The sequence below is a fragment of the Pezoporus flaviventris genome, unplaced genomic scaffold, assembly GCF_033815535.1.
Source record: "Pezoporus flaviventris isolate CSIRO_AGI_PZ_B2104156 unplaced genomic scaffold, CSIRO_AGI_Pfla_v1 ptg000001l, whole genome shotgun sequence".
Classification (NCBI taxonomy): Eukaryota; Metazoa; Chordata; class Aves; order Psittaciformes; family Psittacidae; genus Pezoporus; species Pezoporus flaviventris.
The window spans coordinates 9,624,856-9,650,840 of record NW_026892549.1 but is presented as its reverse complement, the minus strand read 5'-3'; the positions used below and the strand labels follow the sequence as shown (position 1 = coordinate 9,650,840).

The window sequence follows — 25,985 nt, the reverse complement described above, 5'->3', positions numbered from 1 at the left end:
TATGAACAGCAACACTGGGCAATAGTTAAGCAAAACCTACAAATTTCTCCATCTATTTTAGGCTTACACAGTCTTATTTACATGGTCAGTTCTAATCCTTCACTGTGTATGCAGATGTACACGGGTTGTATGATGTTCTATCTATCAGCTAGCTCAAACCACTTGTAGCAACTTCAGTCTTTTTCAAAATGTGTTATAAGGGATTGGAAAGGCCTGAAATTTAAACTGAGAAAGGAAGGAATTAAAATTATCTGTTGTTTCTCCCCTATTTTTCCACCTCTCTTATATCTGCCTCTTTCTAAGGATTTATATTCAGATTGAAACTACAAGTGGTCCTGAGATCACTCTGCTTTAGAAATACTGTGGTAACTCACAAAAGAATGAGATAAAGTGCTTGCATTCAATAGTGATATAAATTGGTGATACATTGTGATAATAAAGGGATGTAAAATTGCATGTGTTAAAATACAGGAAAAGTTTCTTAGATCTAGTAAAAGCCATTGCCCTTGCACAGCACCCACTTCCCTCTTTGAAAAACAGTACAGCTAAGTCCTTTGCTTTGTAATTATTTTTTATATAAACTGAAATTGTTATAGTTGTTTATTTCATTAACAGCATGTTTTATTCTGGTGCATGATTCATATCACTATCAAAGCAGACAACTATTAACTTTGTGATTATTCCCTGCTTTATTAAATAATTCAGAATCATTTTATTAACTCTATAAATTAAACAGTAATAGTGCCTTCTGCAAATAGCAAAATCTCTTTAAACTGCCTTTGGGAATATTTCCTAAAAGTTTATCAGTGCTTGTAATTCCCTAACAAAAAATGGTCTTTTAACCAGCTGCCACATACTGAAAGCTTCTTCTAGTGTTTCCCAAGATTGTTTATATACCAATGACTAGAAAGAAATCAATCTTTTTGTGTCTATGTCAAAAACCTATTTTAGGTCATGTAGGCTATAGATATATGTTACATAATAAAGATATACATGACTGTGTCACATTGTTCTAGGATCCAAAGATAGTCATCTCTCATTCCCAAAGGGAAAATTTTATCTGATGATTTAAATAGAAGTAATGTATCTTCTTTTAAGATCTTGGTCGCCAAGGCATTAAGAGTAAGCAGTTGTTCCCTGTAACTTTTATATGGCCAACAGACTTAAATCTTACAGAGTAAGACTTAAATCTTACTGAATAATTTCACAGTGTCCATTTTCCTATGCATTAACAATGCATGTAACACATATTTAAAGATTGCTATTTGTCTCTTCAGCTGTTGCGGCAATATATGGCAAGATTTTTCATTCCACAAAACCAAAACAAAGTTTACTGGAACACTGGCAGTGAAACCCAAGTTTTCCAAGATCAGTAGCTCTAAAACAGACCTGCCACCTAAACTTCTTCAGGCCTGGCAACACTGAGAATCCAAGCAGGCGGTTTTTCCAGAGATCTCAGGATTTGCATTAGAAAGTTCAAGAGCCCAGTTCTAAGCAGCCAATAGTATAATGCTGCTGGGAGCAGATAGCTTATTTCATATATGAAATGCAGTTTATATTATTTCTGAAACAAAATTACTGTCAAATGTCCATCCTTGGAGATTCTTGGATTGAGTTCCAGTGGACTGAAATCTTGTTGCAGGAACCAAACTCATCCTAAAACTTTGTGCATAACAGAAACTTTCCTTTTCAGCCTCCTGTTTCTGCTTTGGAAGAAAATACAGCTGTGTTGATTAAGTCTAAAATCTGTCACTAAATCAGTTTCATCATCTAAGCCAGACATACATTTATTTTCTCAGAGATTTTATTAAATGCTTGATGATTTTTTTTTTTCAGTATCTTACAATGCTTACATATAAACAATCCATTTCATTTAGTACCAGAGGGCTAAATGACATCATGAAAGTTGTCACTTTATGATCCCTTTGTTTTAAAATCTGTAGCTTTCTTTCATGAACAATTAGAGAATCATAGAATAGTTAGGGTTGGAAAGGACCTTAAGATCATCTACTTCCAACCCCCCTGCCATGGGCAGGGACACCTCACACTAAACCATGTCACCCAAGGCTCTGTCCAACCTGGCCTTGAACACCACCAGGGATGGAGCATTCACAGCTTCCCTGGGCAGCCCATTTCAGTGCCTCACCACCCCTACAGTAAAGAACTTCCTCCTTGTATCCAATCTTAACTTCCCCTGTTTAAGTTTTAACCCATTACCCCTTGTCCTATCACTACAGTCCCTAATGAAGAGTCCCTCCCCAGCATCCTTATAGGCCCCCTTCAGATACTGGAAGCCTGCTATGAGGTCTCCATGCAGCCTTATCCAGGCTGAGCAGCCCCAACTTTCTCAGCCTGTCTTCATACAGGAGGTGCTCCAGTCCCCTGATCATCCTCGTGGCCCTCCTGTGGACTTGTTCCAAAAGTTCCATGTCCTTTTTTTTGTTGAGGACACCAGAACTGCACACAAATGCTCCAAGTGAGGTCACGAGAGCTGAGTAGAGGGGCAGGATCACCTCCTTCAGCCTGCTGGTCACGCTCCTTTTGATGCAGCCCAGGATACAGTTGGCTTTCTGCGAGCACACGCTGAAGTCGGCTCATGTTCAGTTTCTCATTGACCAACACCCCCAAGTCCTTCCCTGCAGGACTGCTCTGAATCTCCCCTCCCCTCCCCTCCCAGCCTGTAGCTGTGCCTGGGATTGCTCTGACCCAGGTGTAGGACCTTGCACTTGGCATGGTTAAACTTCATGAGGTTGGCATCAGCCCACCTCAGAGGAGTGTCAAGGTCCCTCTGGATGGCATTCCTTCCCTCCAGCGTATCAACCAAACCACACAGCTTGGTGTCATCAGCAAACTTGCTGAGGGCGCACTCAATCCCACTGTCCATGTCAGCGACGAAGATGTTGAACAAGACCGGTCCCAACACCGATCCCTGAGGGACACCACTCGTTACTGGTCTCCAGCCAGACACTGAGCCATTGACCACAGCTCTTTGTGTGTGGCCATCCAGCCAGTTCTTTATCCACCGAGTGGTCCATCCATCAAATTGATGTCTCTCCAATTTAGAGACAAGGGTGTCATGTGGGACAGTGTTGAATGCTTTGCACAAGTCCAGGTAGATGACATCAACTGCTCTACCCCTGTCCATCAGTTCTGTAGCCCCATCATAGAAGGCCACCAAATTGGTCAGGCAGGATTTCCCCTTAGTGAAGCCATGCTGGCTGTCACCAAGCACCTTGTTGTTTTTCATGTGCCTTAGCATGCCTTCCAGGAGAATCTGCTCCAAGATTTTGCCAGGCACAGAGGTGAGACTGACTGCTCTGTAATTCCCTGGGTCATCCATTTTCCCCTTCTTGAACATGGGGGTTATATTTCCCTTTTTCCAGTCATTGGGAACTTCACCTGACTGCCATGATTTCTCAAATATGATGGCCAGCGGCTTCGCAACTTCATTCACCAGCTCCTTCAGGACCCGCGGATGGATTTCATCAAGTCCCATGGACTTGTGCATGTTCAGGTTCTTAAGATGATCTGAAACCAGATCCTCTCCTACAGTGGGCCCATGGTCTTCATTCTTACAGTCCCTGCATCTGCATTCCAAGACTTGGGTGGTGTGGTCAGAGCATTTGCCAGTGAAGACTGAGGCAAAGAAGTCATTAAGAACCTCATCCTTCTCCAAATCCTGTGTAGCCAGTTCTCCTGATAGCTTCCGGAGAGGGCCCATGTTGTCCCTAGTCTGTCTTTTATTTGCAATGTACCTATAGAATCCCTTCCTGTTACCTTTCACATCCCTAGCCAAGTTTAAATCTAACTGGGCCTTAGCTTTCCTAACCTGGTCCCTAGCTTCCCAGACAACATCCCTGTATTCTTCCCAGGCTGCCTGTCCTTGCTTCCAACTTTTATAAGCCTCGTTTTTCCTTCGAATTGACCTCAGCATCTGCTTATCCATCCAAGGAGGTCTCCTGGCCCTCCTGCTGCACTTTCTTCTAGTTGGGATGCAACACTCCTGAGCTTGTAGTGGGTGATCCTTGAATATCAACCAACAGTCTTGGGCCCTCATGCCCTCTAGGGCTGTATCCCATGGAACCTTGCTAAGCAGGTTCCTGAAGAGGCCAGAGTCTGTGCTTTTGAAGTCTAGGGCACTGAGCTTGCTGCACGCACTTCTCACTGTCCTGAGGATCTCAAATTCAACCATCTCATGATCACTGCAACCAAGGCTGCCCTGGAGCATCACATTTCCAATGAGCCCTTCCCTGTTGGTGAGCACAAGGTCAAGCACGGCACCTCTCCTTGTCGGCTCCTCTATTACTTGCAGAAGGAAGTTGTCTTCTACACAATCAAGGAACCTCCTGGATTGCTTGTGCCAGGCCATACCGTCGCTCCAACAGATGTCAGGGTGGTTGAAGTCCCCCATAAGAACAAGGGTCTGCGAGCATGAGGCTTTTCCTATCTGTCTATAGAGTGCTTCATCTGCAGGTTCTCCTTGATCAGGCGGTCTGTAACAGATCCCCACAGTAATGTCTCCCATAGCTATATTCCCTTTAACCCTGACCCACAAACTCTCTGTGGACTGCTCACCTGTTCCCAGACAGTTCCATACTCTCCAGCCTATCCCTAACATAAATAGCAACTGCCCCTCCCCACCTGCCAGGCCTGTCTTTTCTAAAGCGCCTGTAACCTTCCATTCCAACACTCCAGTCATAGGAGCCATCCCACCATGTTTCTGTGATACCAATGATATCATATCGCCGTAGACGTGCACACATCTCTAATTCCTCTTGTTTGCTCCCCATGCTACAGGCCCTTGTATAGAGGCATCTGAGCCGAGCTCCAAATGAAGCCAGCTCATTGGCTGGAGCGGCTGGGATATCTCTACATTGCTCCAAGCATTTATTATAGGTGCTGGCAACTGACTGGGAGTGTTGGGATGGAATGATGCCCCCCTCCCCCAACACATCTAGTTTAAAGCATCCTTGACCAGCCTCGCAAGCGTCCTACCAAAACCACTCTTCCCCTTTGTTGTCAGACTAGCTCCACCAGCCTCCAGTAGGCCTGGCCTACTAAATTGGGTCCCATGTTCTAAATAACCAAACCCCTGACTATGGCACCACTGTTCTAACCCTTTATTAACCTGGCCAATCCTAGCCTTTTTAAGGTACTCCCCTGTATCCTGGAGAATTGATGAAATTATGTCTTTCTTTTCTACCCTCCTCCTTGACAATATGCAGTGTATACTCACCCTGGATCCAAACTGTCAGCCTGTTTGTTCCTAACTCATACGTCGTCAGTTATTCTATTGAAAGTGTGTAACCTAAAACTGAATACAGGTTCTGCACTAGCCCTGAAGGTCTGGCAAAGATTGCTGGTAACAAGGCAGGGTCTTTGCCTTAAAGCTGTCTGTTCACAGGCTTCTGTGAAGGTACAACACTGCAAGGTGGAATTGTATCTGCTTAATATACATGGCTGCAACGAGTGCTATGGCACATAGTTCAAAAGTGCAGCAAGAGATTTAGTCTGCCAGTTTTCCTCAGCTCTCAGTCAGACTTTCCATACAATCTGTGGTGAGAAACAGTCCTGACACCCAAACTAAGCCAGCCAGCCATGGTGCTTGAATTAGGTACTCCACCAATCTTTTAGCTGAGCTCCCAACTTACGGTGACAAATATACTTCCCAGAGATTTTATTTGTGTTTTGAAGATTCTGTCTCTTCATGCATATGAATGGCAAAGGCACAACCTGCTGAACTCAGTAGAAAGGTCTGCAATTCAGCTTATTTGTGAAGTCTTCTAAAATCTAGTTTTAAAGCATTTTTTTTTGCATGTATAATATAGAGATAAGAACTAAGAAATACTCTGCGAATTGTTGTTTACTTTTAATGTTCTGGGATCAGTCCTGAAACCCTCATGGAGGCATACTTGTAGCAGTTTTTGTTCATAGGTGGAAATTTAAGTTCACCAAAGGTCAAATGGTCCTACAGTATCAATTTAATTCATTTTCTTCCGATGCCGTCTTTCCCACTGTTCTGCTTGGTGCAGCTGCTGCTAGCTCACATAACTTTTAATGGTACTTTGAAGTGACTTAGGAAAGAGCAGGAAAAAGAAAATTGAAATGTATATTAAAATTTAAAAGCCCATGAAATTTTTCAAGTACAAATCATATCATTAATAGGTGTATTTTAATTTCTGTAGAAAATGATGATCTCTGATAATGGCAATAAATAGTGTGGGTTTTGTAACACCATGAGACCTCTTAAAAATACAGCCACAGAGGAGGAATCACAAAATCATTCATTCATCAAATCCGTTATGAACAAGCTGCTGAATCACAGTTAGCCCAAAATTAGAGTGGATGATTTTCTTTAATAATTTTGACAGATGAATCCAGAAATGGAAGCCTTACATCAGTTCTTTTCTAATTGGTATAAGCCTGTAAAAAATCCTAATCATATTCAGACCAGTGGAGATTTTACTGTTGAATTCAGCAAGGTTGTGGATTTACCCCTGATTCTTGCTCTTACAAAGGGAGTGTCAGTACTGGTGAGTCCAGGTGCAGGAACTGCCTAGACAGTGGTGACTGTAGAGAAATCCTGGAAACTGAGTAGTTGGATAAGCACTCAACAAGGAAGAAAGACAGGCACAGAAACTAGCAACTATTACGTTGAGTAGGTAACATGCCTGAGATGGGATGGAGAAACAAATATATTTTCATAAGAACTGAGTCTCTTCCATTATAGGTAGGAAAATAGGAAGAACAGGTTTGTGGAAAAGAAGAACAAACAGTAATTCACAGGGGAGAAGTAAAAGCATGGAGAGAGAAATAGAGGATGGGACAGTAAATTCATGGTAGGTGTGGGTGGGGTGAATGGAGAGAAGAAAAGGAGCTCCAGTGTCCCATAGAGAGTGGTTAAATGTTCTGCAGGGAACAGAACTACAGAAGGCTGCATTTCTGTCTGTTATGTATTTACATCAGCACGCCATCAAAGAATGGTGCATATAAAATGAGGAATGATCTTTCGTTTTTCTTAGGGAAAAAAAGCCCACCAAACCTGCAAGAAGCTCCTTGTTTGGTTTATTGAAGTGAAAAAAACACAATTATTACTTTAGTTGTATCAGGCCCACAGAAATCAGTTGCTAGTAAGGGAGTACCATGAGAATCACATTCTAAATCAAGAAACTAAAATTTCCAGCTAGTAATGCAGAGTACAAAGCATTAACTAGAACTGTAAACATGATGGCATTAAAAATTCACTTTTGCAAGATGGCTGTCCAGAATGCTCTCTCAGACAGGAAAAATGTTTAATTGCCTTAACTTCTTATGAAGTGAATGGAACCCAAATGGTTATGTTGTAGCTGCTACTGAGCATTCCTTAGGAGAGTTTAATACTTTCAAAAGATCCAGTTTCAACAGTGGCTTTTGTGGTGCTTAGATTGAGATAACCTTAGCAGAAGGTCAGGGTAGGCATTTTATAGGTGTAGAATGAAACTCAAACATCTTAGTACATTGTGTATAAGCCACCTTTGACTGACTGCTTTGTTTCCCATTAATGCTTGGCACTGAGAATGCTGAAATTCCAGTAAGTCTGAGATCTTCGTCCAGTGCCTGGGTCATTCAATGTCCAAACTTGTTAAAGGTTACCTGATACTGCAAATTTTTTAGCGTTTCAAGTAAGGCTTTGAGGTTTCCTCGAAGGAAATAGGAAGAATGCACTCTTGCTGCTGGGAGGTCCCGAGTGATGTTGACCATGCTGACAGGTATATTTTTTCCTCCGTTTTGTTGGACACATTTTACAGTGACATCTAGTGACTAGTTTAGTTAAATGCAGGTATGTACTTCAGAATCGTTTCCGTCATTCTTAGCGCTACTTTACCGTCAACTGTGGTAAAAATTCCTTAATCTGAAGCCAAAGCCTTGGCACTGTAGTTTCTTGTCCTCTGGACTCTTGGTGCTTTTTTCCTCCTTTCACTGTCCCAGCTGAATGCCTTGAAGAACAGATGTAGCAAATTGGACTGGAGCGGCTTCAGGTTTTTCGTAGTTTTTGCTGAAGTCTCTACGTTCGCCATGCATTACTTGTAGTACCTGTCTACTGTAAATATGTGTAAGGAGCAGAGGAAAATCCCTGAGCACTTGTAATAATCCTCCTGCTCACTTTTTGTTTATACTAGGATGTGTGGAAGTAGGAACCTGCTCATCTCTTGTTCTAGTAAGCATGACAGAGGCAACTATTCCTAATTTTTAAACTGAAATTCAAATCTCATGAAAAGGATTAAGAAAATTAGAGTGAGTACAGTGAACAGTATTCCAACATTACTATTTGATAGACAGATGTTTCTTCTAGAAAGGCTTTTAACAGGACAAGAAGAATGGGGATCAACACACAGCTAGGTTATAAGCAACTGTCTCATTCAGTGAGGAGTGGACATCCCAGACTGTTCAGAGCCTGTATGGGTTAGCTGCCTAGACCCCTCTCCTCCTTACTACATCATCTTGCCTTTTCCTCAGGTAAGGGTGAGTGAGGAATCTTGCCTTTCTAGAAGCCTAATCAATAAACTGTTCACACTCTGAAGAAGTGGAGCAGCATGTCCTTTGTAGCCTATTTTATGTTGTTTCTCATTTTATGAGGTGAAACAGTGCTGGAGATACAAGCCTGGACCACAGCATCAGATCTGAATGTTCCTGAGTTTGAAATCCAGGCTTAAACTGAGGCATTCCTAAAATTTTAATTCATCCCAATATGAAGATGAGTTAATTTTTCAAATCAAGATTTTAGTCCATGTCTGTCCTTGTCAACTTATACTCTAGTTTGCAAACTTTTTGATATTACTTCTCACTTTTGCACTTTAACAGAGATAGGGCTGAGGGCCTAAACCCAGCAACTTTGTGTACATTTTGACTTTTCTAGAAGTAAGTAAACAGTGGAGTGTTGCCCATGATCAGCCTTGGTGTTCCCTGGAGCTAATTGGTTTGGCACTGTGTTATAATCTTACCATTAACCACATGGATTTTGCTTTTTTCTTTTACTGGCACCTTCATGTATTAAGGCGCAGACTCCAGCAACAAAATGCTTGCTTATGTATGCAGGCCTTTGTGTTGTTGAATTGCTTTCTGCCTCTGTGATTCTATGTGATAGGGCTATAAAATTCTTTCTTGCAAGTAAACTTGTTCTTAGTAATTGGCATTACCTTCCTACTTCGTGTTACCTGAAGCTTCAGTACCATGCACCTTCTTGGACTATCTTCTCCTTGGACCAATGGTTTTATTAAAATCCTAAGCAGAACTGGGACCAGTAATGATTTCAGAAAGATACCCCTTTTCTTCCCAATACTATAACCAATTGTAATCTCTTACCTACCTAATAGTTATTTTATAATCTCCATTTTTTCCTGCTTTAATAATTAATCTCCCTTGAGGCACTGAAAGCAATTTGTGGTTTAAGTCTATAGAGATTAGTTTCAATGGATTAAATTTGCCTAAAAAAGCCCAGTTATGTTACTGAAGAGAGACACTGTAGACTGCCGCAGTCTAACTTGATAAAACCATGTGGCATTTTATCACAGTTTTCATTTCTCTCTCTGTCCTTGATTTACTCATTCTACAGTAATGATACCACAGTCTTGCAAAATGTCAGTTCTATCTCCTTGCTTGCTCCTTTTAAAAATACACATAGCATGGGTTGGTTTTTGGTTTTGCTCTGGGTTATAGGGTATTGCTGTCATATTATAGGAACAAATATCCTATCTCCTGTGATTTTTTTTACACCTTTGGATTGAGACTGTTTGTCCCTTTATTTTCAGTTTTGTTGTGATTGTCCAAATTTTGGTAATGATAGGATGTGGTAAATGCTTCACTCCCATGAGATGCCCTACTCTTATTCTCATGAAGGAAATTAACCACCCCTACTGAAAACAAAAGAAAAGCTGTATTTAATTGCCAGGCCAAATCTAAATTATCCTCTGACTCCACTGCACTGTGAGTGGATAACAGGGTCACTTCTTCCTGGTTTCGTCCTCCCCTACTCAAGAAATTAAGAGCCAGGGTTCTGTTTCATTATTTACACATTTGAGTCATTCTATACAATCTTGCTAACTTGTTTTCTCAGTTTGCCAAAGTTTGCATATCAGAGAAAAAAATATGATAATAGATGTAACTTTTGGCTATATTGAAATGTTAAGATGATCTGAAGGAGCTCATGGTTGCTCCATTTGAAAGGAATATGGATTCTGTTCTGAAAACAGAACCATTGTCCTGGAAGTGCTTTACAATTTTGCTTTGACAGTTCATTCCTTATCAGAACTGGAGTTTAAAGTTTGGATTTTCAGGTGATGGGCAACATACAGATCTGCTCAGGCCTCCTCCTCTTGGATATCATGCACTGTGGGTAACACAGCTCACAAGGGCTGGTTTACAAACTTCCAAAGCTATGGAAGCAGCATAGTAATCACAAGACATACTGTTCAGGAGTGAGAAGTGTTAAGACAGAAAATAGTAGTAGGGACAACGGTCAAAACAAAATAAAAATGTAATTCAGAATGGTATCTCAGATGTGTGTTGAATGCAGAGACCTGAACTAGCCCATAGGAAATGCTAAGTGCTATCCATATCTGAGATCTTTCCCCTTGTTTAGGGAGATCATGACATCTGAAGAGAGCTGCTGCTTCAGAAGTTCACAACCTGCTCCCAGATGTAGCTGCCAGTGACTTGAATGGCTGTAATTTCCCATTTCTTTTTCACCAGAGTTTCTCAGCTTTAGGCTACAAATGGAGGGAAAAATCTTGTGCCCAGTCTGATTTTCCACATTTAAAAGTGGGTCACTGTGCAGTATTCCTGGGGCCAAAACAAGATCAAACAGAAATGAAAATCATTGTGGTGTCCAGTCTTGAAGTGCTTGGCTGGAATGTGAAGCTTCTGTGAGCAGACTCTGTTCCCAGCCTTATTTGTGTTTTTATCTAAAGACTGTTTAATGTAAATTGTGTGGGCAGTATTGAGGGCTGAGACAAGAATCAAATGGAAGTTGCTTCCTTCTCTCTTGTTCTTTGTTCAGTCTGCAGGGTCAATGCTGAGATGCATAGGGCAGGTCTGTCCGGAACATTTGCTGTTTACAGAACTCTGGACAGTCAACAAATTATTGCTTGAGAAAAAGGTATTTTGTGTTTCCGATTGTTGAGTAACCTGTTCTCTATTGGAGCTTTTCATTTGAGCAGGTAAAATCCGTCTTTTCTAGACTAAAATCTCACCACTTGCTTTATTTTAGGTATATTTAAGGTATATTCAGATTCTATACAATTTTTAACCACCTAATTTTTAACCACAATTCAACCATCAGTAAAGATAAGATTTTTAACCATAGCAATTCAGTCCATATGCATCATGCCAAATCCATGTTTCTTTAGCCAGCTATGTTTGTGAAACATAAAAGTACATAGCAAGCAAAAGAGAAGGACATATTCACAACTCAGGCGCCATCAAAACTTTATTTACTTACTATAGACTCTTCGTGGAAACCTTGAGGCATAAGACAAATGAAGATAATGCACTGTGGGCTTTGACAAATACAGACGTTTCAAAATAATAAAGAATTCAAACTACTGATTAAAAAGATTTGAAATGCTGTATCAGTTTATGAACCATCTGCCCATTGGTCATAATATGCAGGTGACTTAAAAGTAAGCTGAAGGGTATTAATTAAAGCAGATTAAAAGAAAAATGCTGCTTGTCATGCAAGAGAATGGAATGTGCTCATTGTTGAAGTGAATACTTTAATATGTATATAAGCTTATGATGTGTGTTTCACTCATAATTGCAATATGTGGAATTTGAAACAAGCAGAATGTACTGCAGAACTGGCTATTTCCAGGATTGAGATTCTTCTGTCAGCCCCTACTTTTTGAAGTAACCAGTCAAAAAACAGCCAGGGATAAGCTGGACTTTCTAGATGAATTCTTTATCTCTGGTTTGGGAAAACAGAAGTACTGTCTTTATCTGTAGTCTTTTAGGGAGATCTGTCTATAATGATGGGGATGTTTTGTTTCTATATGAGTTCTTTAATATTATTGTATTTGGAAGCTTTCTGTTTTATAATAGCGAAAACCGTTGTTTTGTGTCCAGGAGTAGAAAATCCTATACGTTGTGGGCAAGTATCCATTGATTTTGGTGGTCAAACAGACAAATGTTTGATCTCTTTGTTTTTGTTTGCCATTTTCTGAAGTGGGATGGTGGTATTTGGAGCATGTAGCAAATTGTCTTGAGTTTACAGGTTCCCTGTAATGCATGAGAATGAAAGGGCAACCTTCTGTTAAAGCAATTTTCATTAAAAAATGTTTATTTTTTATGGGAAGGAAAATCTATTTTAGGAACCACTTGTGAGTGGGAGAAAGGAGGAAATGGGCTTGCTTGGGTACCCTTCCTTATAACAGTGTTGCTGTAAAGTTTTCTTTCTGAGGAGAGAAAGACTCCTGTTTGCTTTCCATTCATATAATTTAAAACGATTGGAAGAGTAAATTACCCCTTCTAAGAAAATCTGATACCTACTATGCCTGTATTTCAGTGCACCAGAATTGGACTCAATCTTGGGTGAATACATTAGATAACAAGAGGAGATGTGATTTTCTACACAGCGTGTGGCACTTTTGGACATCTTTTTTCAGCTGAAACATTGAAACCAGTATGCGCAGATAAGTAGTGGCAGATCAGGCCTTACAGCTTCAGTATGGTTGTGGCTGTGGCATTACAACAATGGAAAAAACAGTGAAGAAGAATGCCCTGGCTTCTCCTGACTAGTCTGCACTGGAGTGTGGCAGAGCTGGAGTGTTTGGAGAGTCGGGTAGCAAACATGATTCAGAAACTGAAGCTAATTTGACTGAGGCTATTGGTAACACATAGCAGCAGACATGGCTGGCTTAAAAAAATGCCTGTTTATTTCCCACTTACTATAGTATTAGACCAAAACAGTGCATGGGTGTGAAAGCTAATGGAGGAGAACCATTTCTTTGCTAAACCAGATTAGCCTGCAGCTAGGGGGAGGTACATTTGCAGACAGGGCTGGAAGCTATTGCAGAGTGGATGAAGGGTGGGATGCCAGGTCAGGGGTGCTTCTTTCACTGCCATGTGGCTTACTTTACATGCAATACTGGGAAGTGCTGTATGTGATAGAAGGTTTTATCCCTGATAAAATCTGAGAGGAAAAAAAGCAATTGTATGTAGACATGCATGTCAGAAGGTTATCACTTGTTGCATTGCATGTCCATCTCATCCATTTCTCTTCCAACATGCATATGTTCTGGGTACCTAAACACCTCTTCTACCACAAGAGGAACATTTTCCAGAAAAGGAACCAAAGTGCTGAGAAACTGAGAGAATTGTACAAGGTCAGACAAGAACATGTGCTTGAACAGCTAGTTGAGCCTAAATTTCTAGTGTTCTAACTGGTGTCCTGTGGTGCCTCTGTAGAAAGTATCCTGTAGGTATCTCCCTCAATAGCTTCTGAGGAAGGCGCACCCAGAAGATTAGCACCTCTGTAGCTTGTGCTGATTCAAATCAGAGAATTCATTTCCTCAAATCAAGCATTCCTTGCAGAGTGAGTTGCTGGCAGTATACGGATTTGCACTGAAGGAGCACTGTTTTCTGGACTCCTGCAGCTTTTACCTGCAACAATCTATAGAGACAACAGAATACCTACAGGTTTTTCCATTTGTCTTTTTTTTTTATGAAAATAATGGCCTGAGAAGTGCTGTGAATAAAAAGATTAGCTATGATCACACAGTTGTCACAGTGAACTGTTCTTCATCCTGCTGCACTGGCATTGCTTTGCGTTGGAAGGATGTTGCCATGTGCAGGGACAGGTAGAGCATGTTGTTGCTTCAGAGTAAATGAATGTTAAGAAGGTTGCATACACATAATATGGACATGTTTCCTGGATTGCCAAAGGTGGCAGCAAACAAGTGATGAAGGAAAGCTTTTTGAAAACATTCATGGCAGCTTGGAGAATTCCTGTGGTGTAATGTTCTTACAATTGCAGTGACCAAGAGCTGGTGGAACATTCATCTGGTTGTAATGTTTTGTCACTGAAAAATGTTGATTACAATAGTCAAGGTATATCTCTGCTTATAAACTTGTCTGTGAAATTCTTTTGAGGTTACTCATTTTGGTAAGATTGGAAACATGCAAAAATTAAAGTTATTCAGCCATTTGAATGCAGATAATTTCTGTGGAACATTTGGAATTCTGAAAGTACTTGTCTCAACAAAACTAAAAGAAAACATTTAGCTCAGAATTCTGAAATTTTTGCTTAACTTGTGTGTGATGAAATTATATCCTGCCGTGTCAGTTACATTTTCTCCACAGATGTTAAGTTCTGCACTGAGAGCCTCCCCTGAGATGATAATCACTCTGTCAACTCTCTAAGAAAATTATCATGGAGAATATCAGGTTTTTCCTATCCTACTCCAGGCCTTGGTTGTGTGTAATGTTGTTGTGTTGACAGGCTCCTCAGAGTTAGATGAAAGTTTTTGGATGTCAGGTTTGTTTTGCAGCAAGAAAGTCCATTTTACCTCCTCTCACAGGACTCACTGCCTATCTGGCTTCAGAGTAGGAGGATGTACCTGACTCAAAATTCTGCACTGTTCAGGTTGTCCTGACATTTCCTCCCTTCAATCATGAAAAACCTTCTGCTTTGGCACCCAGCTTTGATCTAGCTTCTCTGTATTCCAAATATACATCGTCAGTCTACGTTTCCTATATTTAAAATCTGTAGCATAGCACTCGGGTATGCTGGCATGATTACACAAAAGGTGCAGTGATTGGAAGCTCTGTCACAAATACTTAGGAGCATGATGATAATGCGTATTACTCTGTCTGCAGTATTAGTCAGGAAGTGGTCTCAGATCAAAATCTGTAATTTCTTTAAATACTTTTCAGTTGCTTCTGCATCTATGAGCCACTCTGTTCTCTTCCAGTTCAAAGAAAAGCTGGTTGCTTTTAACCATTTGTACTAAATCAAAGATAACACATGTTATACAAAGTCAGTTGCTTGTGGCTTTTAAAAATGGACAATTTTTGGATGGAGGCTGGTGGTTTAGAGCCATCTCACCAGTACAAGTATTCTCATTCAGTGTTCAGTACCTCTGTGCTTTCTAAAGAGTTTCTAACTACATTATCTGGAAAGCTGGAGCCCTCCTGAGTGCTAGTGCTGCTGCAAGTGCTGTCTGTTGCATTAGTCATGCCCTTCTTGCTGTCACTTTGTGCCTCTCACCAACTGATTGGCTTCCTCTGTATAGTTCAGCTGTGAGAGCAAACAACAGGCTTTTGTGGGTGCCTTTCCCAATGAAATGTCAATCTAACTCCACCTAATTGCTGTAGTGATTCAATATAAATGTTAGGAAGCCACATCAATGCCTAAACAGCTTTCCCCTCAGATGCTTTGCTGCTTTTGAAAAGTGCTTCCTTACTCTCAGGAGACTTCATCCAAGGTTAAGGAGTTTTTGGAGAAGCTTGAAGTCGTTTGCTATCTAGCTTGAAAGAAGCATGTATAAGAGCAGTGCCTCCTGTTCACTTGTGGACTGGGCTAGGCTTAATTAAAACTGTGCTCCTGGTTCAGCACTGGTCACTCCTCATTTAAAATAATGTGAGTCACCATTTAGCCTCTGAATGATGATTTTAGGGTTTCTTTAGTTATTCTGAAACCTTTCTTTTCTCATCATATCTTGTTTCCTTCTAGCTAAATGAAGTGTAAGGAGTGTCAGTACTGCAGAGAGAAAATAGCTGGCCTAGGTTTCTTACCTAGAGAATAGGTTCTAAGATAGGTCTTTGTGCAATAACTCCACAGCAGAAAAACCTTGCTAGCTGATACCATTCACATAGTTTTGCATTTAAAAAAAAGTGCATTTTGTTGCAAATCAGGCTGAGGTTCCCTGCCTTAACTGCAAACCCTTTTATTACACATAGCTACAAGGCTCCCTTCCTTCCTTAGGCTCACCAGCCTGTCACAAGAAATCCTGTTGGCTCAGCAGAAGGGACTAGCCCCAGTACAGAAATGCTGCAAAAACGGGAACTTTTTTGGCTGACTGACTGATGTCCATAGAAAAACTTAAAGATAACTCTAATGGACTTAACTTTCATCTAAGATCTTTTCTCCAAGAAACCATAAAGTAAAAATGAACTATGTATGGTCAGAGAGATTATAGAAACAAGTGCGTCTTTTGCAAGCTGTACGAAAGAACCAAAGCTGTCTAAGGCATCATGACAAAGATTGTTTCTGTGTGCTCCAGTAAGGGTGCGTGCATCTCTTAAAGGCTGTACTCTTCCAGTATTTAGAGAGCTGAGGCGCAGCAAGGGGCAGTATGGGCAAAGTAAGTAAAAAACAGATCAGTTAAGTCCAGAGGTCTTTCTACTTAACTTTCTGCTAACACATGGAATTGTATGATTAAAGGACGGTGATGAATGCTGTTCCTTACAGTGAATTACTGGGATCCTCTCAGCATGATCTGGCTCAGCTCTAGTTATTCCTTTCAGATGAGGTTTCAGAAATTACCTAATATTTGACGACAAATCTGGTATTTGAAGCAATCACCACTTCCTCTGGCAGGGAAATCAGCACGTAACTTCAGACTTTGCAGTTGGCTTTTCTGAATCTCTGGAGATTCACAGAACACTGACACGTAGAAGCTCATGTCCTCTTGAATGTGTCTCTGCTCTTAGCAGCTGTCTTGTGCTTCTCTTTCAGCACTTCTGTATCTGTTTTTTTTTTTAATGTAAAGAGTTTTCCCAACAGTAAGAAGGGCACAAAATTTATGTGGCAGCAATGGTAGCTACAATCCTAAAATGAGCAATACACTTCATAGTGAAACATGACCAGCTGCCCCAGCCATATGAGACTGGTGATTCTTCATAAGCTTGTTTTGATGAATTTTGAAGGTGTCTCTGATAAAGTGCCAAAAATGAACAGAGACTTTACTACAAGAGAACTCTCTTCATCTTTTTGTTTCTTGGTTATAAAGCCACCTGAACTCAGACCAAGGTGGCTGTTTTCACCTCTGACTGGAAACCTCAGCTGAGCCATTTAATTGAGGTTGATTGTTGCCTTCTTGGGTAGTGATATGATGCCACCTTTCAGGTTGATTGACCACTTGCTCCACAGCAGAAGAACCTGTAAATAGTAGGTCTAGACAAAAGACTTACCTAACACTGCAGGTGCTATTAATGTCATCTGCAGAGAGCCCTTCTTTTGTTCTGGCATTGCTGTTTTGACACAAACCTTTTCTTTTGACAGCAAATGTCTTTTAAAAATCTTTCCAGAGAGTATTTACTTTGTTCCAGATCTCTTTTTCCCCAGTGAGATGCATGGGAAAGAACCTCTTATTTTAACTTATTCTTGTTTCTGTAAAATGGATTCAAAAAACTTGAAACTCCTTGTTTGTCCCTTTTTTTTTGTGCACCTGCACAGTATTGAATTTTTCTTGAACGTAGTATGTTATAACATGTCTGGGATAATGTATAAATATGTAATATGTATTAGTAATATTTCTGGGGCCCCCAACATAGGAAGGACATGGACCTGCTGGAGGGAGTCCAGAGGAGGCCATGAACATGATCGAAAGGCTGGAGCACCTCTCCTGTCAAGACAGGCTGAGAGAGGTGGGGTTGTTCAGCCTGGAGGAGAGAAGGCTCTGGGGAGAACTTAGAGCAGCCTTCCGATAACTAAATGGACCTACAGGAAGGCTGGAGAGGGACTTCTGACAAAGGCCAGGCAGTGATAGGCCACAACAAGGGGCAATGGCTTTAAACCAGGAGAGGGTAGATTTAGGTTAGCTATTAGGAAGAAATTCTTCCCTGTGAGGGTGGTGAGGCACTGGAACAGCTTGCCCAAAAAAGTTACGGCTGCCACATCCCTGGAAGTGTTTGAGGCCGGGTTGGATGGGGTTTTGAGGAACTTGGTCTGGTGGAAGGTGGCTGGGAGTTTGGAACTTTATAAACTTTAACGTCCTTTCCAACCCAAACCAGTCTATGATTCCATGATTCTATGGTGGGTTGGTTGGGTTTTCTTTTTGGTTGTTTTTTTTTTTTTTTCTCTGGTTTGAATGTTGCAGAATGCTTTGTTTCAGCCCTGCTTTGTGCCTTGCCTTAGCAAAAGTGCCATTAAGAGCCTACTGCTGCCTTTTGGCCTAGTGGGTCAGTCTACAGAAAGTTACTCAACAGATTCCTATAATATCAAAGATGCCTTAGATGCGGGTGTCAGCCAAGGCACTGTCAGGTTTGTGGGATACTGGAGTACATCTGCCAAGGGGCAAGAGTGCAAGTCCAGACTGGATCGGAGCTGTGGTCTGGTGTCACTTTCTGTATACCCACCTAATCTGGGCTTCCAGAAAGAGGGAGTGAGGGAGTAGATTTCTTTTCCACCAAACTCCCAACTATTGTATGCAGGAGATTATTTTTTTTTTTCCCCTTAGACAAACTATGGGAATTGCAGCTTTGTGGGAATCCGGCCTAGAGAGGAGGGAGAGAGGCCGAAGGGTACCAATCCTGGAGAGCAGGATACCTCGTGGCACTTCTGGGGCAGCTCCCTGTGATGACCACCTAATCTGACACAACATAGTTAGGAATGATCTAGAAAAGAAGAGAAAAGGAAGATTTGGAGCAGTTTTAATAAAATAAAAATCTCTTAGAAACCAGAAAATAAGTCCAGTAGAAAATTCTCGGTGTTTTGCTGGCATTATTAAGTAATTTGCCACATTTTATTGCTTTCAATTATTTTAACCCTTTCACTACCAAACCCACAGTGGTAGATTATTACATTTCTTTCTTATTCTGTCATCATTTAGAATAATCCTTTACATCTTTGGTTCGGTTTATACACCTAAAGATAACAGAAGAGGAAGTCAAAACTCCTGTCCCTTGCACTGGCAGTGTTGGAGCTGCTGTTTGCTTATGTGGGGTTCATAAAGAGGTGCATCAGTCAGCTGGGGGGGGGGGGGGGGGGGTGTACTCACTGCATTATTCCTCCAAGTTGCTTCCTGAGTCACTTCTGCTATTTCTCATGCAATAGCAAAAGACAGCAGAATGGAAAGCTAGAAAAACAAAGTGTGATTAGTTTTAAAGGATAGCACAAACAATAAATGAAAATGATGACCGGTTGGGAACAGGAGAAGCATGAAGGACTGAGATGCATTTATACCCTTCTAGCTCCCTTTTAAATGAAAAATGGGCACAAAATCCCCTGTGTGCAGATTTGCATACATGAGAAAAGAGGCTGACTGGGTGAGAAATAGCCTATAGTGCCAATCTTTCACTTGTTGAATAATCGAGACAAAGGCTAAAGAGAGAAATTCATGGTCGGCATAGTCGTACCCGAGCGATTTTGGTGCCAGTCTCCCAGCTGGATTAGGCCCCGCGGCTTCTCGACTGTAAAGTACACCGTGCCCACTCCCCACTCAGCTCACGGTCACACCGTTGGACAGGCGTGACAGCCCCGGGTTGAGGCCGTTGTGTCTGAGCCGTGATGGGAGACCTCCGCCTCAAGCACGGGGACCGGGCCGTGGCGGCCACTGCCCGCCAGATGGCAGCAAAGGGCTAGGAACGACGCCGGCCCTGCGACCGCTGCGGGAGTAGTGGCCCCAGGCGGCCCGCGGGGGCCCGAAGCCGGCGGGCAGCGGCGGGCCGTCGTTGTGACTGAAACGCCCTTCTGACATCTTGGGAGGTCCGGAGGGCTCGCATGGGCGTGCAGGAGGCTGAAGTTCCTCAGGTGGGCTCTGTCTGGTTCTGCGGGAGTTAAAAAGGAATGCCCAATCAGTGTGACCCTGAATAATGGCAGTGGCATCAATAACTGTAGTCTTTGTATTTTTAAAAAAACATTCCTTCAAACACATTTTGATATTCTACCGATCAGGAGTTAGTAAGTTGCATTTCTGGGGTGACCCTTACTTCATACTTCTATACCCCCTGTACACGAGCTCTCTGCAATTCCCCAGCATTCTTCCTCACGGTGTGAGAAATTCTGTAAAGTGCCTACTTCATGTTTCTCTGCCTAGTAATTCCTAATGAAGTGTATGAATTCATAATGCATATTGAGATAACATTAAGGTTTGTAGCCTCAAGCAGGAAAAAGTAGAATGGTGAATACTTTGCTTTTGCTGATAACTTGATTGGTTGTAAAGGGAAGGTCAAAATTCATATGCTTGACAGTGAATATCTAGCAACTGCCAGCTGCTTCCCAAGACTTCATGTCACTCTACTTACACATGATTTTTATATTTCTACATGAAAGAATTTATGAGAGTTCTGAGTCTCCCTCAGTTAACCATGGCTGAAGAAGTGGTGTCTCACAGCCCTTTAATGCTTATGTATCAGTCCATGCTTTTCAAAAGTCACATAGATAGCTATGTATTAGCTTAAATATGATGAGAGCGTTTCTGGAGGCTGGTCTGAAAATAAGAAATTATTTGTTTTAAGAGGTTTTCTAACGTACACTTCAATCATACTTTATAGATGATTTTAAAGTATACTTTTTTTTTTCTTTTCCCCTTACAAGGAAAGAAATAATGCCACTGTGTAGATATTAATCAAAACTGATGAAGCTATTTTCAGAAATTGCTTTGGTATCTGGAAAGCTCTTATTAGAAGACAAGGGTGATGAATAACCACTGTCCTGCATATCTATCTGCTTTTGTGCCATAGCACTTTTCATTCACAGGTCTCAAAATCCTTTCTTTTCAGCAACTCAGGCATGATCCATCTCTTTTTATAGACAGTGGTGTCAAATGAGTGACTTGTTACTTACTGGCAGAGCTAACAGGAAATCCTCCTCATAGAGTTTAGGAAGACAGATCTGTCTCCTTTGAAATGAAATAACATCTTATCATTGTTCTTAATGCGACATTTCTTGTTTGAATATGTTCACTTATAGTAAATTAATTTCTTTTCAATAAACAGGGAGGAGTCAGCTGCTTGCTCATTGACATAGTTAGAGACCTTTATTGGAGATCATCAGATTAGGTTGTTCCTAAGGCACACTTTGCCTTAGTAGTGGCATAGGGTGGTTTTTCAGCCCGAAGTATTGTATGACAAACCCTGGGCCAGAAAAATTACTTTGGGATGCAGGTGAACCAAGTGAGTGGGTCAGTCTTCACTATGATGTTTGCTTGTTTGTTTTCAAAAGAGTGGTTCCCAGCCATGGATGTCCAAACCAGTGCTCTTTTATATTGTATTGTGTTGTATTGTACTGTAACATGTCTCTAAATATTGAAGCGATAAATGGCAATGTTATATCGAATATGCCTATAAAATACGTATGAGTTGGATTGGGTTACCACACCTGCATTGCCCAGGCAGTCTCCATGCGGAGTTACTGGGCAGGCACCTGTGTGGCTGTGGGAGCACGGTACTGGTGTTCTCAGCTGTGCTCATCAGCCTGAGCATGAACCAGCTGCAGATCTGCATGTCTCAGGACTAGTTCATTTAGGATTAGATCAGAGCTGACTTGTGAAAGGCAGATATTCTGCTTACCATAACTAGAGTGATGGGGAAGAATCCGGTGCAGTCTTGGGCCTTACAAGTTCTTACAGGTTCTCTTCCTGCTTGCCCAGTTATTTTTGTATATGGGTCGGTACGTCACAGTGTGGTACACAGATGTGTGTCTCTAAACAGGAAGTTGTTTAGAGATCCTCGGTGGTTACTGCAGGTGAAAGCAGGCACCTGGCATAAATGTAAGGCAGCTGACGTGCTCCCCTTGTCCAGGTACACCTGTCCTCCCTGCAGAACTTCTTTACCATGGGGAACATGTTTGAAGTTGCTTTGATATTGAGATTTTGCCCTAAATTAGGGCAAAACCCCAGTATGATCATCTTTATGTAAGCAACAGGAACAGGACTGTAGTCTCCTCTTCCCCTGTCTAGCTTCCATATCTCTTCTACTTCACATGCTCAAGCACAATCTCATTTGCATTTTATGCATATTATTCAGTATTTTTTTTTAAGAGTTTTGCTCATCAGTATTTTAATTCAAACAGAGTTACTACTTCAGCTGATCATTCTATTGTTCTTCTCCAATAGATATTTTACCAGTGAAAATTGACTGAATTTAACTGAAGTGGCAGAAGATTTGGAAACAAGATGTAATGAGGGCTCAGCCTTTTTTCTCCCCCTTATTCTCCTCTCAGCCTTTTCTCCCCCTGTTTGCTTAAATCCTAATATCTTGAGTATAAGTGAAACAAAGCAAGATGGATAGGAAAAGGCACCTATCATGTTATAGAATTGGGTTGAATTTCCTTCATATAGCATATGTGGGCAGTCTTGGCATCCTGCTGTGTACATTTAGAGGATGGAGTACTCAAATAAGCTGAGCTTTTTCCCCTTTCCATTGATCCAGTAGGATTCAGCATAACCTATTTCTTGGCCAAGAGCTCATTACTGTGTTAAGTGAGTTAGCTGATAAAAGCAGTTCTCCTGCTGAGCATGCTGGTCCTATGAAGCTATAAGTGATTTTAAATCTTCTGTTTTAGTCAGAGAAATAAGGGTTCATGTATCACTTCTGCAGGATCGTGTGTTTCCTGAGGTTCACACAAATCAGGTTGCAAATGAAAGTGTAAGGGCAAGTCTGGCCTTCACTTCCCTGCTGAATCAGTCATGATACCTGTTTTTGTCAAGAGATGATAAGAGAAACAAAACCAAATACTCTTCCAAGACCCCAGAGAAAAGGGGGAATCTTAGTAGTAGGTGTGAACACAGAATTAGTTGGGTACAAGCGGACAATTAAATTGCCCTCAAAACAGACCTGGCCCAGCTTATGCCTGGCTCTGGCCACATCTGGCATTTGTTGTGTTTGGCCTCACGGCAGCCCTCAGGAGAGGGTGGTCAGGACATTCAGGGGCCTGTATGCCCGGGCGCATCTGACATTGTAGTAAGCATCTGGCGCATCTAGTTGGACTCCAACACAGCTAGGCTTGTCTGGCAGCTCTATATGCAGGTGGCTGCCTCTTAGGGCAGGCAAGCCTACAGCTTTTCAGCAGTCTGCCTTGTGCAGTCCATCTCAGTCCTGTTCCTGTTGTGCTTCTAGAGCTACATGCATCCCACCTTTGGGACTGCCTGTGAGCTGAGTAACTTGAAAGCAATGGGAAGTCAGCACTTTGTCTAAGCGTAAAAGGTTGTGTAACTGACTTTTAAAGGGCTTCCCAGTGTTTCTCTCATAAGAATCAAATAATGCCTGAGGATACATAAGTTTTCACAGGGGTTTGAGGTAGATATCACACTGCTCAGAGACAGACTGTTCTGATTACTTTTGTAGGGAATAATGTACATTTTAGCTACCCTTCCACCAAGTGGAAAACGTTCCGTGGAAAACTGCACAGATGAGCGACAAACTCATGCCACTGAAAACTTGTAAGTCCTTGGCAGGTGTTCTGTGTAGGACAATGGTAATATACAGTCTTGCAGCTTCATGTGGTGGTTGCTAAAAATGAAACCTGACTATTTAATTAAAATTATGTTAAACGGTACTCAGGCAAATGCTTGTCCTAAGCAAAATTGCAGCTAGGGGTCTCTGTGTACATGTTGGAGGCAGTAAAATGGCAGGCTAAAATCAGTATCAGAGTTCATGTCACTCTCAGAAGTTGTCTACTGGGAGGATTTTCTGATTCCGGACAGGTAAAATGTAGGCTTTCTGTTTCTAGAGCATGTACACTTAGGCTTACTCCTGCTCACACCTTTCCTTTGTGAGGACCTCAAGCACAGAAATGATTGACACAGGCATGTCTTTCATTGGCTTCTCTGGATTTAAGGTATTCCTTCATGGATAGCCTGGCAATGAAGGACTGGATATGGCTGTATAATCAAGTTTGTTGTATGGCTGCCAACAACAGCTACTAGCCTCTGTTGCTACTTTGCTAGGAGTATTTTACCAGAAAGTGTCATTTAATGGAGGACAAAGAGTTCAGATTTTAGCCCTCTGCTAGTGGTGTAAGCTTGCTCTTTCTTTCTTCAGGTCTTCATATCCTTCCTGCTGCAGAGCACTTTTGGATGTTACAATGACAGCGTATCTGGTTTTGGCTACAGGTAGTGACACTTCCTCTCAGAAAAGGAATTGTCTTCATAAAAGTTTGGCTGATCGTAGGGCAGTATTACTAATTTGGGCCTTTTCAGCAATGAAATGTAGTGTAAAAGAAAGTTAGGTGCGTGTGAGAAGAGTGAGGAACCAGCGCTGAAGTAATTTGCATGGATTCATGGCACAGCCAGAAACAGAATATCAATTTCTTAATGCAGAGGTCGGTGGGGGTTTAAGAGAAGTGGTCTTCCCTGTTAATATCTTTTTCATATTAGCACATGTGTTTTCCAGACTGAAATGAAAATTAATTGTTGAAAAGTGCCTGCAGTAGAGAATGTGATAAGCACCTGAGAGCAAACTGAGAAGCCATGTAAATCTCCTGGATTGGTTCAGTCCCCAGTGGCTGAGATTTTTTAGATCAAAGGAATGGAAAAGAATATAGAAGTAGAAACATGACTGGTTCCCAAATGTAACTGCTCCAGGTTTCTTTTTTTGCAGGGGAGCTGACTCATAATGGAGGGAATATGTTTTTTCCTTTCATTCTTTCTGTATTTTTGCATCTGAATATTATTAGTTTTCTTTGAAGAGTTTACTTTTTAGCTTCATGAGGAGCTGCAGATGGCTTATGGAATCAGGGTGACTATATATCATTCATTCTGGCACCCTTTGCTGGCTAGAAATGTCTTTTAAAAATCAATTGGGTGATTAATACACATTCCTATTAACATTATTAATTCTCAGCCTACTTTGTACATGGAACTGACCTGGAAGAAACTTGCTCAAAAAAGCATCAAAAATTCCCTAGCAGCATAAAGTGCAGTAACAGCTTTCTCTCTGCTGTGTACAATCAGTGCAAAGGGGCTGTAAAACTTAACAGAACTATGTATTTCTAATTCTAAAATTAACAGTATAGGTTTTACTGAACAAGGTATGTGAGGAATAAACTTTTTATGTGTCATATGTGATCCAGCTTGTAATAACTACAGGAGAATTTATCCCTTTTACTGATACAGAATGCATATGAAAAACTGCTGAAACAGTAAGAGGAGAAATGTCTGTCATACCTGACCAAGTCTTGCAAAGTGCTTGGTACTTTCCATTCTCACAAAAGTCCACAGGAGTTGAAGGCATGCTGCACTTTGCAGTAGCACTTAGCACATCTAATCAAATCTATTTTTAATGTGACTTTCACTTTGAAGCACCATGCTGTATATGAAAACCAGATACAGAAATGTAATTACTAATGTTTCTAAATGCAGTGAGGTCAGAAAGTACAAAGTCTTACAGCACCTACCTCCTTTGATTCGAGATTGATAGCTATTCATCTGTACTCAAAGTCAGTTCTCTCTGTCTCTGTAGTTGGGATGTGTCAGTTACGAATGCTCTGGATATTCTTGGTCATTTCCTCCTGTCTTTGGAAGGTATAGGGCCAAAGATGGACTTGTTACTGTGATTCAGTCATGCTATTTGCTGTTTAAGAGATGCAAAGGTTGCACATGTATGGAGTGATACGCTAGGGGTTTGTAGTTCTTTGATGTCTAGCTGGCATGGCTTTGTCCTGCAGAGCTCCCTGCCCAAACATAGGTTGATTTCCCAGTCCACTGCTTCATGATGCTTTGAAGAAAAAGGAAGAGGGAAGCTTAGGTAATTATGGAACCTCTCATCCTTACTTGGTTGCTTGTAACTCTTTGGACAAGCTGCTTCTTCCAGCCTTTATTGGCTGAAAAAAAAAAAAAAAAAAAATTAGGGCTTACCCTGCATTAACACTACAGTGATCGTGACAATTCCTTGATTTGCAAGTTGGTTCCACAGAACCAACAAAGAGGGCACATTTTCCTTTCCCACATCAAAGCACACTAAGCTTCTTGTCTGTGGCTCATCAAAGAGGTGATTTCAGCACATGAATTCCTCAGAAAATGACATGAACTAGGAAACAAAATTGGAATGAAACATTAATTTAAAAGAAC

General features: G+C 41.3%; 2 protein-coding genes across 4 annotated transcripts in view; both read left to right on the top strand.

Moving 5' to 3' along the window:
* The window catches only part of NCKAP5 (NCK associated protein 5), a 507,525-nt gene that overhangs the window by 2,683 nt on the left and 478,857 nt on the right, over positions 1–25,985 (top strand). The window contains exon 1 of one of the 3 annotated variants that reach the window (XM_061442334.1): positions 19,634–19,726. The exons of the other annotated variants lie outside the window; for them this stretch is intronic. The gene's annotated coding sequence lies outside the window, so the exon portion shown is untranslated. Of the gene's footprint in view, positions 1–19,633; positions 19,727–25,985 lie in introns of those variants that run through there. 3 annotated transcript variants of the gene reach the window in all.
* Positions 1–25,985, top strand: part of ZRANB3 (zinc finger RANBP2-type containing 3) — a 487,195-nt gene that overhangs the window by 432,134 nt on the left and 29,076 nt on the right. The gene's annotated exons all lie outside the window — the stretch shown is intronic.